The following is a 12,447-nucleotide window of genomic DNA, read 5'->3' on the forward strand; positions in this document are numbered from 1 at the left end:
ATAGCCTTTTTTCCCTACATGAAGTTAAATATCCAGGCTCTCAGCCATGCAAAACCAAGTAGAAATTAAAATGCTTTTCTTAGTATTTCTCCTTGCTGCAGTGAGACATTTTTAGAGGCGAGGTAGCCTCCTGTTACTTACTAACATTCCTGAATCACTCCTTTCCTCTACTCCTCAGTCCTCTTCTGTGAGACTTTTTCCACCTCTCTGTTTCTTGCAAGCATTAAATCAAGCAAGTCAAACATTAAAGTCACTTTGACATGAAGCAGAAGAAGCAAGAAGGCCGTTAAGACTGGGCACCACACTCCTCAGAACCAGCTGCTCTAGCGAGGTAACAACAAATTTCAGCTGTTTCCAAGCACTTTGATGTCGAAGGAGCAAAAAGCCCTTGTCCCTACAAAATAGTGAGATAATCCCAACAGCGGAGAACGACACAAACCACCTACATACAGCACAACAGTGTTCTGACTGGGCTCTCTAGAGGGTGCTGTGAAACATTCTGTTAATTAATAGGAAAGGAGTAATAATTCATTAGCATTCATTCATTTCAGCTTTAAATCCTGATTAGAAGTGTATCCTGCCCTACAGCTATCTTGAATTTTTTTTTTTTTTTTTTTTTTAAAATCTGTGCTGGAATCTGTAACAGGGAACGGGATTTCCCCTTTGCTCTGCTCTTCTCTTCCTCCACCTGCCTTGCCGTCAGACAGAGATCTATTTTCCCAGCTACAGAATTCCTGCTCTGAGGTAGGTAAAATCTGAGTGTGGGGTGATGAGATGTGGCCTAAGAAAAGTATTTTTTTCCTTAAAGGGTCATTTTTTTTCAGGTTCTGTACCTGGGGCCAACCAAAACCCAGAAGCTGCTTCAAACCAACATAACCCATGACAGCAGGGCAAGTCATTAGTCCACAGAAAGCAATTAGTACTTTCCAAGAAGTGGCAATGAAGTACTTGCCTCATGTTTTTGCTTTAAACACACACGGGCAGGCTCAATTTCATGGTGGATGGACATAGATCTACTCCTCAGCTCAGTGAGCAATTCCCAAGGAAGAGGGACTTGCACCTTTGCCTTTGTCTAAGTACCAAGCTCAAGGAAAAATGCTTTGCAACCTACAAAGTCATAAAAAGTAAAAATCAGTGGAGCTGAGGAGTGTAACTGGCAGAAACATGGAGTAATTTTTACCCTTTACTGGATGCCTTCAATTGTTGTGTTTTTGTTTTTTAAGAGTAAGTACAGTCCTTACTCTGTGCTGTTCAATATTGCCACAGTAGTTTACAATTATAAGCAGCCATGAGTGAGTTTGAACTCATTTATTACTTTTTTTTTTTTCCCACCCATTTTCCTCATCTCTGTAGTTGGCTGTGTAGGAATACAAGTATATGCTGGGTTGGACTAATTTCCCCTGCAGTCTGTACAGACCACCTTTTGCAGTCCGACACTATGGTACCCAACATCAGAGGAGCACACGTGGACAGCCACAGCATGAGGCCGTGATGCTAGAAGTGAGCTGACTCACCCATTTGGCAGCATAAAGCACTGCTCAAATAGCAGCTTGCATCATGCCACACTGACACCAAAGTTACTATTTCAGTACGGAAATACTCACGAAAAGCTACACACCACAGTGATGTAGCGATGCCTGGTAGTTGATAATCTCTGATATGATGCAGCCACAGACATTTGGTGGAGAAAATAGTTTGCCGGCATTATCTGCTCGACTCATAAAGAAGATAAGAGCCAAATACAATCTGAAAGCAATAGCTTCCATGGGAATCTTGGTGTCTTCGATATGTATTCAGTAACACGCACTTTTGAGAAGCAGAGGGGCAGCACTCCTAACCCCAATGGATCCTGGGCATCACAGATTCCCTGGGCGGGTGTTGGCTAGTGTCAAGTACTGCCCAGTCCTTACGGGCCAAGTGGCAGCAGCTGGCTGCCTCCCCACCCTCTCATGCCTCTGTGTCCAGGTGAACCAAATGACTACTTCTCCCCCTCTGGAGATACCATTTTTCTCTCAAATTGCCCAATTGGCCAGTGTAGTTAAGCGCAAAGTAAAGAGGTCTTTACTTATTTTGCTCCAGACTGGAAGAAAGTTTTGTGTACTGAAAGCCACACCTGATTTTCTATCCTGACCTAGAAGCAGAAATTCTTCTTCCAAGCCTTGCCCCTTTCCCAATGTGTTCTTCACATTTTCATCTCCTGCAAAAAGTTTGCCTTGCAGAGGTATCACCTGGAAAAGGGAATAGCCCCGGAGAATAATCACTTTTTGCAGGAGATCCCCTTTTCTGCTATCATTATTAACCAAGACGTTCAACAACTCTGTTGATAATGTCACCTGCCACACAACGCTCTCTGGTATCTTGAGGAAAGGTCACAAAGAGCAGCCTACGATCTGGGAACCTGACAGGTACTAGAAAGTTTAGACAGCATAGAAGACTTGTCCAGCAGAGCTGAGAGGCATGGAAATCAGACATGCAAAAGAAGTGACTACAGCTTTCCTCCAGAGTCACAATTCATCTAAGTGCCAGTGAAGCCTCTGCTTCTGAAGCCTTCCCTAATGCTGGTGGACTACGTAGAAATACAGGGGTTTGGTCAGACCTACACTGCCTTTCTCAGCTTTCCCAATACATCTTTGCTCTCCTGCATTTTTAAGCTGTGTAATGATGAAGATAATTCTACAACATTGAGCTTTAGCTTCTGAATAAAATATTTTATCTTGCAGTCGAAAAAGACTTAGTGTTTCTCTCCACATATACAATTTTATGAGTTTTCCTTCTTCCTTTATAGTAACATCGAAGTTCTTCAATGGTCAGAAACCTCAGGCCTATTTTTGAGTGTCAAGGACCACAAGAAAATAATCCCCTGTGAAGTGTGTGTGTGCTTGGCACCTTTGAAAATCAGACACTCTCATGCTTAGCTATCAAAATGACTGGCAGCAGGCATATCCCTAGACAGTGTGATCTATATAAAAGTTTTCCTCCTTCAAACCCTTGTCACTAATTCCAAATCACATTCCTTCAAAACCCTGTCAAAAATATATTAAATTTCTACACGGGTCAGTCCAGCTTCTCTACAGAAGAACAGTTTAATCCACCCTGCTCAGCCTGGTTAGGCTATCCATATTCTCCATTCAATTAGGCCAGCTCTATTTTTGATCACATCAGTACCAGAACAAACATCATTTTTCAGGCACAGTCTCAGGACATTTACCTTTCAATGTCTCCACTCAAACTTTTCCATCTTGATGCTTTGTCTTCTGTTCCTCAGTCCTCTTCCTACACTCCCTCTCATTTTCAAAAGACGCCTTTCTATATTGCCCTATGAGACCTTCCTCCACTGCCTCAAAATTCAGTGGCAATTCCTCTTCTCTTCAGCCATCACCCTTCACACATACATTTGCAAAAATCAACATCATCCTGCTTGTGAAGGCAGTGACGCTGTTCTTTCGTAAACCACTGTTTATGTTTCTTTCCTCTGTGTAGTCTTTCCCAGGAAAAAATGGGATGACATAAGGTGTCAACAGTGGTTGGGGAATTCTCCCTGTTTCTGTAGAGTTTGCTGACAACAGGCAGCCTTGCACGTGTGCACCCACCCACACATAATATTTTTATAGCAAACCGAGTCCATCTAGTAGATGGAGATCAAAAGGGCTACACTGACCTGTCACATATCCACCAAACACCCAGGAGAAAATCTTGGCATTAACCTTCAATAAATGAATGGATTATATTGCAAATAATAAAATGGCTAAATATAGGCACAGTCTATGAATTAAACATTGCCTAACTTTGCATGATGCTAATTTATTTCGGCATATCTTGATGATTGTGCTGTGACTGTGTCCTTCTGAATGTGTTTTTATTGTCCAGTGGTTGTCCTCTACAATCCAGCTGCTGGCTACTGTAAAATATACTGTAATCCATGTCAACACTGCATATACAACTACACACACATAGTGTATACTGGACATGGATTATATTTTGTTTGGTACAAGTAGATAGGCATACATGTACACAAGCATTCATTAATTTCAGTAGAAATATAGGAAAGCTCAGTCTATTGAAATGATTAGAAATGCTGTCAGTAGAGTAACTCTGTGGGTATCACAGGTCTGAGACTAAAGTTTTATTTGTATTTCCTAAAAATAAAGCATTAGCATTCCCTGTGCAGAGGAATATTACCTTATTCTCAGGTTTACATCTCTATATTCAGCCTTCTATAAAAACTGGAGGCGTTAGCCAAGACAAAAGCAACCTTCATTGGGTGCTGTACAACTACAGAAAAATAATTTGCTGCTGCTCCAAAGGCAGTCTAACCCAGAAAAGAAATGACAACAGTTAGAAAGCAAACAGAGAGAGGGGACTTGCCGAAGTCCCAGGCGCACAGCGGTTATTCTGCTCCTGTAGGCTTCTGCCTGAAAGCAGGATGGGACTAACACCAGACAAGCCATGGGACAGCCATGGAAGAGGAGAAACCAAGCTCCAAATCTCCTTGTGGTAGGTTGCCGAAGGCCCCAAGCCAAGCCAGGAGGATGTGCTGAGCCTGCCCCTGCCATCAAAAGGCACTCGTTCCAAGGCAGGGACATCCCTTCCTGTATGCATATAGGGTGCACATTTACCTAAATGATGCTTGGCATTACGAGCACCTTAATATGTACACAGCACAACCAGTTATGGCATGGCCAAGACTGTATGGCATATGACTTTGTCCTCACATGTTCATTTCAAATACGGGTGCACCTCCAGGTGAGGTATATTTCAAATACAGGTGAGCTCCATGCTTCTTTTAGCCAGAAAGGCTGTTTGATCCATAAACACATTTTTCACTTTTTTACTACTCTTAGAAGCCCCTCTTTGCCTCAGAACTAGTTACTGAGTGGGACTTTCAAATGCTCCAAGAGCTTTTTCCCCCCTCTGCTCCCAGAGCTTTACCAAATGCACCAACACTTTTGCACCAGACATCGTGCACATCATCAATGTGAAGCTGACTTTTTTGCCAAGACACAAAAATTCACATTTCCTGCCTTCCTTGTGTTCAAAGTGGACAGTCACCTGGAAGGAAGCTGCAAAATGAAGCAAAGAAGATATATTTGCCATTGGTCACCCTTAGAGGACACTAGGACCCAAGCCATAGCAGCCTAGAAAACCTACTGAACCAAACCAGGCACAAAATATTCTTGTTTATTGTGCCTCTCCCTAAATCCAGTTACGCAAACCCTGCCCAGGGTTCTCAGGCACCACTCTCAATGGACTGAGTCATGCAAATCAGGGCTGGAGAGGGCTTTGGCCCTTCTGTTGAAATTTGTCTTCAGCGCTATCACCATTACCATGTTTTTCATGATATTTTCTTTCCAACGCCAAATACGGACTATTTTGTCGCTTTAAATCTGCAGGTAAGAAGATTAGCTAGCTTTGGAACATGGCGATGCGCTTTTGAGCAAGTGGCAAACACCATCTCAAACATGCAGCCCTGAAAGACGTGCTCAGTAAACTCATACGGCTTTTCTGGAATAAAGAATTGAGCTTCCTATTGCTCTCTCCCGTGTAAGTGTAAGGCTCATTATGGAAGCCAGTTTCACCAGTTCACCCCCATGTTTACCAAACCTACATACTGAGAGCCCAGAGAAATAAAAGAAAATGCTGAAGTGGATAAAATAATAAACATTGGGGATTGTATGTTTAATTCATGCGGCAAATTACCAGAGATTACTTGTACAAGTAGCCTGCAATGTCCTCAAAAATATTCTTTAACTGAGGAAAAGTTTTCTGACCTTTGGAGGAAATGCTTGCTTCTAGCTATGACTAAAAAGAGATTTCCTTCTTTCTCTGTTGTGTTAAGAATCTTTTCTTCTTATAAAGAAGGCACCACAGTGGTTTATAACTGTCATAAAAGCCTGCAATCCTTTTGAGGTTAAGCTACTCAGCTATTCAACTTTTACTACAGAAACTTTGAAATTCAAAAAGAAAAAATAATGTAAGTTTTTGAAGGACATGTGTTGCTGTAGGTGATCCTGTTAATTAAAAGTGATTGCCTGCTAGGAAATCATACTTTAAAAAGTTTCATGAATTTATTAGAACCCTGAAGGTATCTTTGTATGCACAGGGCTTTACATGCCATTTATGCAATTTTGTTTCAGATCTGTTTAAAGCTTCACTGACGCTCCCAGAGCAGGGAACAGCACTGCCAGCATTTGTATGTATTTTGGCTAATTGAATTATGTGAAAATACATACTAATGAAGCTTTACCAGTGATGTTTGCTGAGGATAGTTTAAGTCTCATTTTCTTCTATATTAGCAGTATCTTTCTGCTGCAGATTTACCTTTTTGAAAAGTACAGACTCCTACAGCTTTTTGTGCAGAAACTAAGTCCCAATTTTTGTGGCTTTATTCAGAAAGTAGCTACGTGAATTGTATACGTCAAGGTATGTGAATATACATACAGCCTTTAATAGAGATGAAAAGATGATAAACAGTAAACTCTGGTTTGATATTAAAATATACTAGTTCATTATTAGGAAGGAACAATTTAAAATGCAAAGCTAATGAACGTCTATTGTAACAATTTATTTTCCTGCTACTAGATTTACAGATTGTATTTTAATTGGTCATTACTTAATTATCCATTTCTGCACAAATCCATCTGGCAATATTCTTACATAGACTTTTCCTCAGCAATGCTTTGCTACCCCTTGACAATGACGTTTGAGGAATAAATGATTGAGTCGGAACAGTTGTTTATCGTGTGTGTTTTTTTAACTTGAACCATGGGAAATATCAAAGCTGAGGTATGTGAATCTCTTTGCATTTGAGGTGGGCTGGGATCCAAATCCCTACACTCACCAGCTAACTGCAGGTATCTCAAGTTTGTCACTACTTCACAAAAGCAATCAGCTAATTGCCTAATAAAAATTGCGATCGAGTATTCACTGCTCACATTTTTTTTTTCAGCTCACAGACATTAGAAAACTCTTGTGTTTTTTTTTTTTTTCTGTTTTTTTTTTTTTTTTTTTTTTTTTTCTATTATGTCACTTTTGTTCTTTATAGCACTTTGCATAAACTAACACAATATGTAGGCAGCACCCTGCCTCGGTATAATATCAAATATTGAAATGTTAAAAGGAAAAAAAAACAATCCTCTGCACCTCTTACCAGCCAAGAAAAAAAAGAGCTGAGGGAAAGTAACAGGAGATTTATGAAAGTTCACCATACACTTTGATGAATATGTGGGCAGGTACTTTTGCACATACTTTGGAATATGTTGTATGTTACGGAGAAATTTATGCTCCCCGGGACTGACTTGGAATGATCAGTGATGGAGAGCTGTTGAGACCTGACTGGGCACTCAGTAGCATTAGCGTTCATCTGGAGCCACCGCCCTCGGTTTCACAGAGTTTTTCTGGAATTAGGCTATTTCAAATAATGTAGCTATAGACAGTATGCATGATTTCAGGAAAAAAAAAAAAAAAAAAAAAAAAAGGCATATTAATAGCAAGCAGAGGAAAGCATCATTTGGTATATTTAATACTCTTTTTTAACTCTAGAGTCTCCCAAGTTATTGTTCTTTGTTTCATTAAAACTGGGGTTTAATTTTTTCAAGCTGGGCTTCCCAGACTATTCATGAAATTTAATGGCAGCATCTTTGAAAACTTACCTCTTTAGGGTTTGCATGTGTGTGTGCATGTGCATGTACTTCAGAGTCAAAGTTACAGGCTCGAGAGTCCTGACTGTATTTTAAGTCAGAAACTGCATTTATCTGATATATCTACCAGCTGCAGCATGAGCAGTTTGTTATGTAATGCATGAATAAGAGATGGATGCATCTGTGAATAGCAAAGCCAAGACTTAATACTTTAGAGGGGAATATAAAGTACAGCAAGAAAAGCAAATATGCAATTTTTCTGTCTCCCACTAATATTGGTACTGTCGATCTAGACTATAATGTCTTTGAGGATTAAATAAATGTGTCAGTTCGTCTGAATGACTGAGTGAATAATGTATTAATGTGCATTTGATGTGCACATTTACGAATACGTATCTGCCAAGCCCAGTAAAAACACCTCTTCCGCAGCGATTCCCCCTTTTTTTCAGAAATGATACCTCTTGAGGCATTAGAAACAAACAGGGCTTTTCCCTCAAGCACTTATAGTCCCTCTTCACCCTCCAAAGTAATCAGACAAACATTGTTGACACATCAGTGAATTCATCTTTAAATAATCTCCAACTCCCATCACTAAAATAGCAAGGTGGTTCAGAAAACTTAAATGAAAGAAGCCTGCAGGTTAAGGAGAAGATTTTGTTCAGTCATGTGAGACATAGAAGAAAGCATCTGAAAAGACCCCAAGCCTTTTGAAAAATCTGTAACTTCTGACCAACAGAAAATAAGCATATTTTGCAAGTGTCCTATTTATCTGTCACGTCTCTCTGCTCGGTGCTAGTGCCTTGTAACCGTTTCTGCAGCAGGAGTCATGGCCAGTTCTACTACAAGTTCTCTGCCACCAGTACACACTCAAATACTCACCAGCTGTTTTGCTCTGAAAAGAAAAAAAAAAGACAACCTGGTGTTGTTACCAAATGCCAAGACCCTAGTTGAGATGCAGACAATGTCTCCAGGCTCCCATTATGTTGCTTCAGCCCTGAGCTCTGAAGAGTATCGATAAGGGGCACAAAATGAAACAGGGAAATCAAGAGAGGCTGAGTAATAGACCTTTGAATCTTTGTTATTGTTAGATTTACAAATAACACAAACTGGTTTGGGTAGGGAAGGGAAATCACTTTGTAATTCAGCATTGGCCTTGATACAATATCATTTCTCATAGGTGGAAAAAAGCATATTTGAACACCGAGAGTCATCCTGATACAATGAAAGTGCATAAATCATGGCTGCTGTATTAGAGGGTCAGCCTCTCCATCCCCATGTAAAAGGGTAAGCAGTGTTCATGCTAAAGCTTATCCACCTGCATGCATAGTGTATTATCTGCACATTGAAAGAGAATAGTGCTGCGTCCTGAGTATTTGCCATCCTACAAGTTCCTCTTGTATCAGGTGTTTTTCATCTTTCTTTATATTTTGCTTGCAGCCAGTAAAAACTTACGCTTTGGAACCCAGATGAAGATTTTAATAGAAATTCTGGATTTTGAACAGATTTTAATAGAAATTCTGGATTTTGAACAGAAAGAAACTCCAGAAGCTGTCAGCCTATTCGATGTGCATGCCAGTTTGTGCATTTGCATGCAATTGTTCGGCTTTCTAGAAAGCATGGATAGTTACTTACTTGCTCTCAAAAACGTCACCAAAATAAAAATAAATAAATAAATCCAGCAAAGCGTGCTGTGCTGTATTAAAACACACACAAAAAAAGATTTCATCCTATAGGCTTAAAATTGAAAGGCTGTCCTGGAAGAGACGCCTGGCATTCATCCAGCTGCGGGGCTTGGCAATCTTTGTCCCCGGGTGCTGTCTGTCTCGGAGGCATGTCTGGGATTGCTGTGCCTTTTCCTAAGTCCTTGCTACACCACTGCCCTTTGCCCGTTCCAACAAAGCTGTGGTGGCATGCTCGTCCCACCTCCCTGTCCCACCTGTGCTAGCTGCTGGTGTCCCCGGAACAACGGGCTTCAAAATGCCAAATAACTGCAATAATCGCACGGTGAGTTTGGGGCAATTGTTTTAGATGGGCTGGAGACTCAGGTGGACACAAGTGCCTGGTTTAGTTCAGATCAAATTTTCAGCATCTCTGTGCAATAACGAAAGCTAAAAATAATGCATTCAAGGAAAAACAGTGGTTTTGCCATCTTTGCATGACTCTGTAAATACATGGGCTTATTGTGCCACTGCTGAACCTGGAACTCAGTCTTCCAAACACATCCTTGGCTTCAGGTAGGGTTTTTATCTGCCTGCTTTCCAATCACACTGCCCAGTTTGGCCCGCACATAGACTGATCTGTGCCTGCACAGCAGCTCTTTGTCTGAAGTGACTTGGGTTTTGTATTTCCAAGGTAGCAACCCTAGATGGAACAATAAATACTCTTTTCTGGCAATGTTTTTCTCCTTAAGATGGCAGCTTGCATCCCGTTATTTTTAAGGTAGTCCACTGAAGCAGGCTATTGCTTTGAGGCAAAGTCACAGGGAAGCCAGTTCCCTATGTGGTCCCTGAGTAAAACACACCGTGATTTCCCACCAGGCTGGTATTACAGCAGAGACTTAATCCTTTCCCAAAAGATCCATCTTTCTTGAGCCTCAGTTCCAACCAGTAAAGTAAGAGATGGGTCACCCAGAATTAAAAAAAGAAAAACAGGCATGGCTCTTTGCAGCTTGCAGCCCTGATATAACAGCATCCCCGGCCTCTGGGGGATCAGGTAACAATGGGGTTTGATAATACTGCCAGAGTTTATTTGAGGGATGTTGACAAGCCTAATTGCTTGGCAGCTCTGAGCAGCTGTAGGGCCCCTGGCTGGTCTGGGGGGGGCATTAACTCTTGGCTTGCCTGTGGGGTTCCTGTCACAGCTGAAACGTGGCATGAGGGAGGGTTACTGTGACACCGAGCTGTGAGAAACACTCCTTGAAAGCATTTGAGCCCAAAATATGGGAAATGACTAAGATACTGAGAGGATGTGATGGTGCTAGAAGAATGAATAATGACTATTAAACGGATAGCAGGTCTAGAAGCAGGCTTTCTGCATGAGTTCTCTGCACATGTAAAGTAATGTGCAGCACCGTCAGTTCTTGCCATAGAAGCCTTTCCCTGTATTATCCAGATAGCTAGCTGCCTGAAAAGAAAGACCAACCAAGGCAAAAATGCCATTACAAATCATTTCTCTGACAATGAGTCAACTTCCCTCAGCAGTCTCTCCAGCATTTATTTTTACTTCTCACTGAACTTTGATTTTTAAAGCAAATGGGAAGAATATATTTGATATTGTACTGAGAAATGGAAGTGAATGGGGAAACATTTACCAACATCACTGGTTGTGATATAAAACTTTGCAGATGTTAGAATCTGTATCATCTCCACTTTGTGTTTCATCCTCGTGGAAATGGGTCATTTGCAAGTCTAACAGCAGGTATATAGCTGTAACATGGCAGGGTAAAGTTGCTGTGGGAGTTTCAACTGTGTATTTCTGGATTATTTTAGTGAAAGTAAAGTCTTCATTTCGCATTACAGCAGTGGTTTTGCAAACAATGTAGTTATCTGTAGCTTTCTGTTGTGGAAAATAAAATCACACACAATCCTACAATTGTTTTGGAACACAAAAACCCTGTAATTTTCATTATACAGTGACTGTTTAATACAAAAGTCCCTGAATTATGTCTTAAAATTTGGGGTTAGTATTTGTCATCTCACCACGTCATGTTTTGTGCTAGCAGAAGTCTGAATAGCCGTAATTTCAGTGGAAACCAAGAAATCTACAACTCTTCACCACCTCTGCCAACAGGTCTGCATGGTGCTAACCACAATGTCTTGCTTTGTTCAATTCTGTGTCAGTTGGAAAACAATTTTTAAAATTTGGCATGCAAGGGCAGCTCTAAGTCAGCCCACTTAGCACAGCTATGCCAGGCCCAAAGGATTACTAGGATTACTATCTTTCAGAGAGACCCCAGCTGTGGCATACAGTGTAATGACTTCTCCCTGCCGGGTACATGTGCTGTCCACTTTTCTACCTGGCCAAAACATGTGTGTCATCTCCTAATAAGTGTCAAAAGGAAACACATTCCTTTCCTTAATCTCTTATTTTCCTTGATTTTATCCTTGCTTGAGCATTTAGGGTAGTGTTTTGGACTCATTCCTTCAACCTTTCTTCATGAAATCAGGAATTTCAAATCTGTACCATCTGTAGGTTCTGTATTTAAGAAATAATTTGGTTTACATCTCGTTATTGATACCAGGCCTTCAGTGCACGGTTTTCCAGTGCATGAGCTGTGAATCATAGCGTGTCTGTGAGCTATGTCTAAGGAATGTCTAAGAAAAGCAAGTCTACTTCTAATAGTTATATTTTCTTTGCAAGCACCTAAACGTTCACTGGAAAAAAATTTTCAAGGGTTACAAATCAGAAAAGCTTGAGAGCTACTGCCTTAGTGTATTCTTTCTGAGAACGTAATTCAGGTAAAGTAAGCTTGCCCAAAAGATGACTCCCTGAGCTCTGAGAATGGGAAAAAAAAAAAAAAAAAAAAAAAAGCTTCCTTTGCACAACTCGTGATTTCTTTGTGTTTGTCATTTGGCTTGGATCAGTGAATCCCACACAGTGCATGATTTCTAATAGGAATGGCCAGAAGTGCTTATATATCAGTTCACACCGTCTGCTATTCAGATAATATTTTGGCCACACCTCTCTTCAGTGCAGACCTTTGGATTTTTCCTTTTGTGATTTGCAATGCTGAGTTGTGTTTTCTTGGCAATGGATAAACTCTGAATATGACAGAGCTATTTTTAGCTTTACATCAACATATTAAAAACAA

General features: G+C 40.7%; 1 long non-coding RNA gene across 2 annotated transcripts; it reads left to right on the plus strand.

Moving 5' to 3' along the window:
* The first annotated feature begins 359 nt into the window (after window positions 1-359).
* Window positions 360-2,728, plus strand: LOC137852965 (uncharacterized). Of its 2 annotated transcripts, none has more exons than XR_011094103.1 (3): window positions 360-484; window positions 647-744; window positions 825-2,728. It is a non-coding gene; the product is annotated as an uncharacterized lncRNA (long non-coding RNA). The 2 variants fall into 2 exon arrangements; XR_011094104.1 differs by having other exon boundaries at window positions 399-520.
* The last annotated feature ends 9,719 nt before the right edge of the window (window positions 2,729-12,447 follow it).

This window comes from Anas acuta, chromosome 3, assembly GCF_963932015.1.
Source record: "Anas acuta chromosome 3, bAnaAcu1.1, whole genome shotgun sequence".
Lineage (NCBI taxonomy): Eukaryota > Metazoa > Chordata > Aves > Anseriformes > Anatidae > Anas > Anas acuta.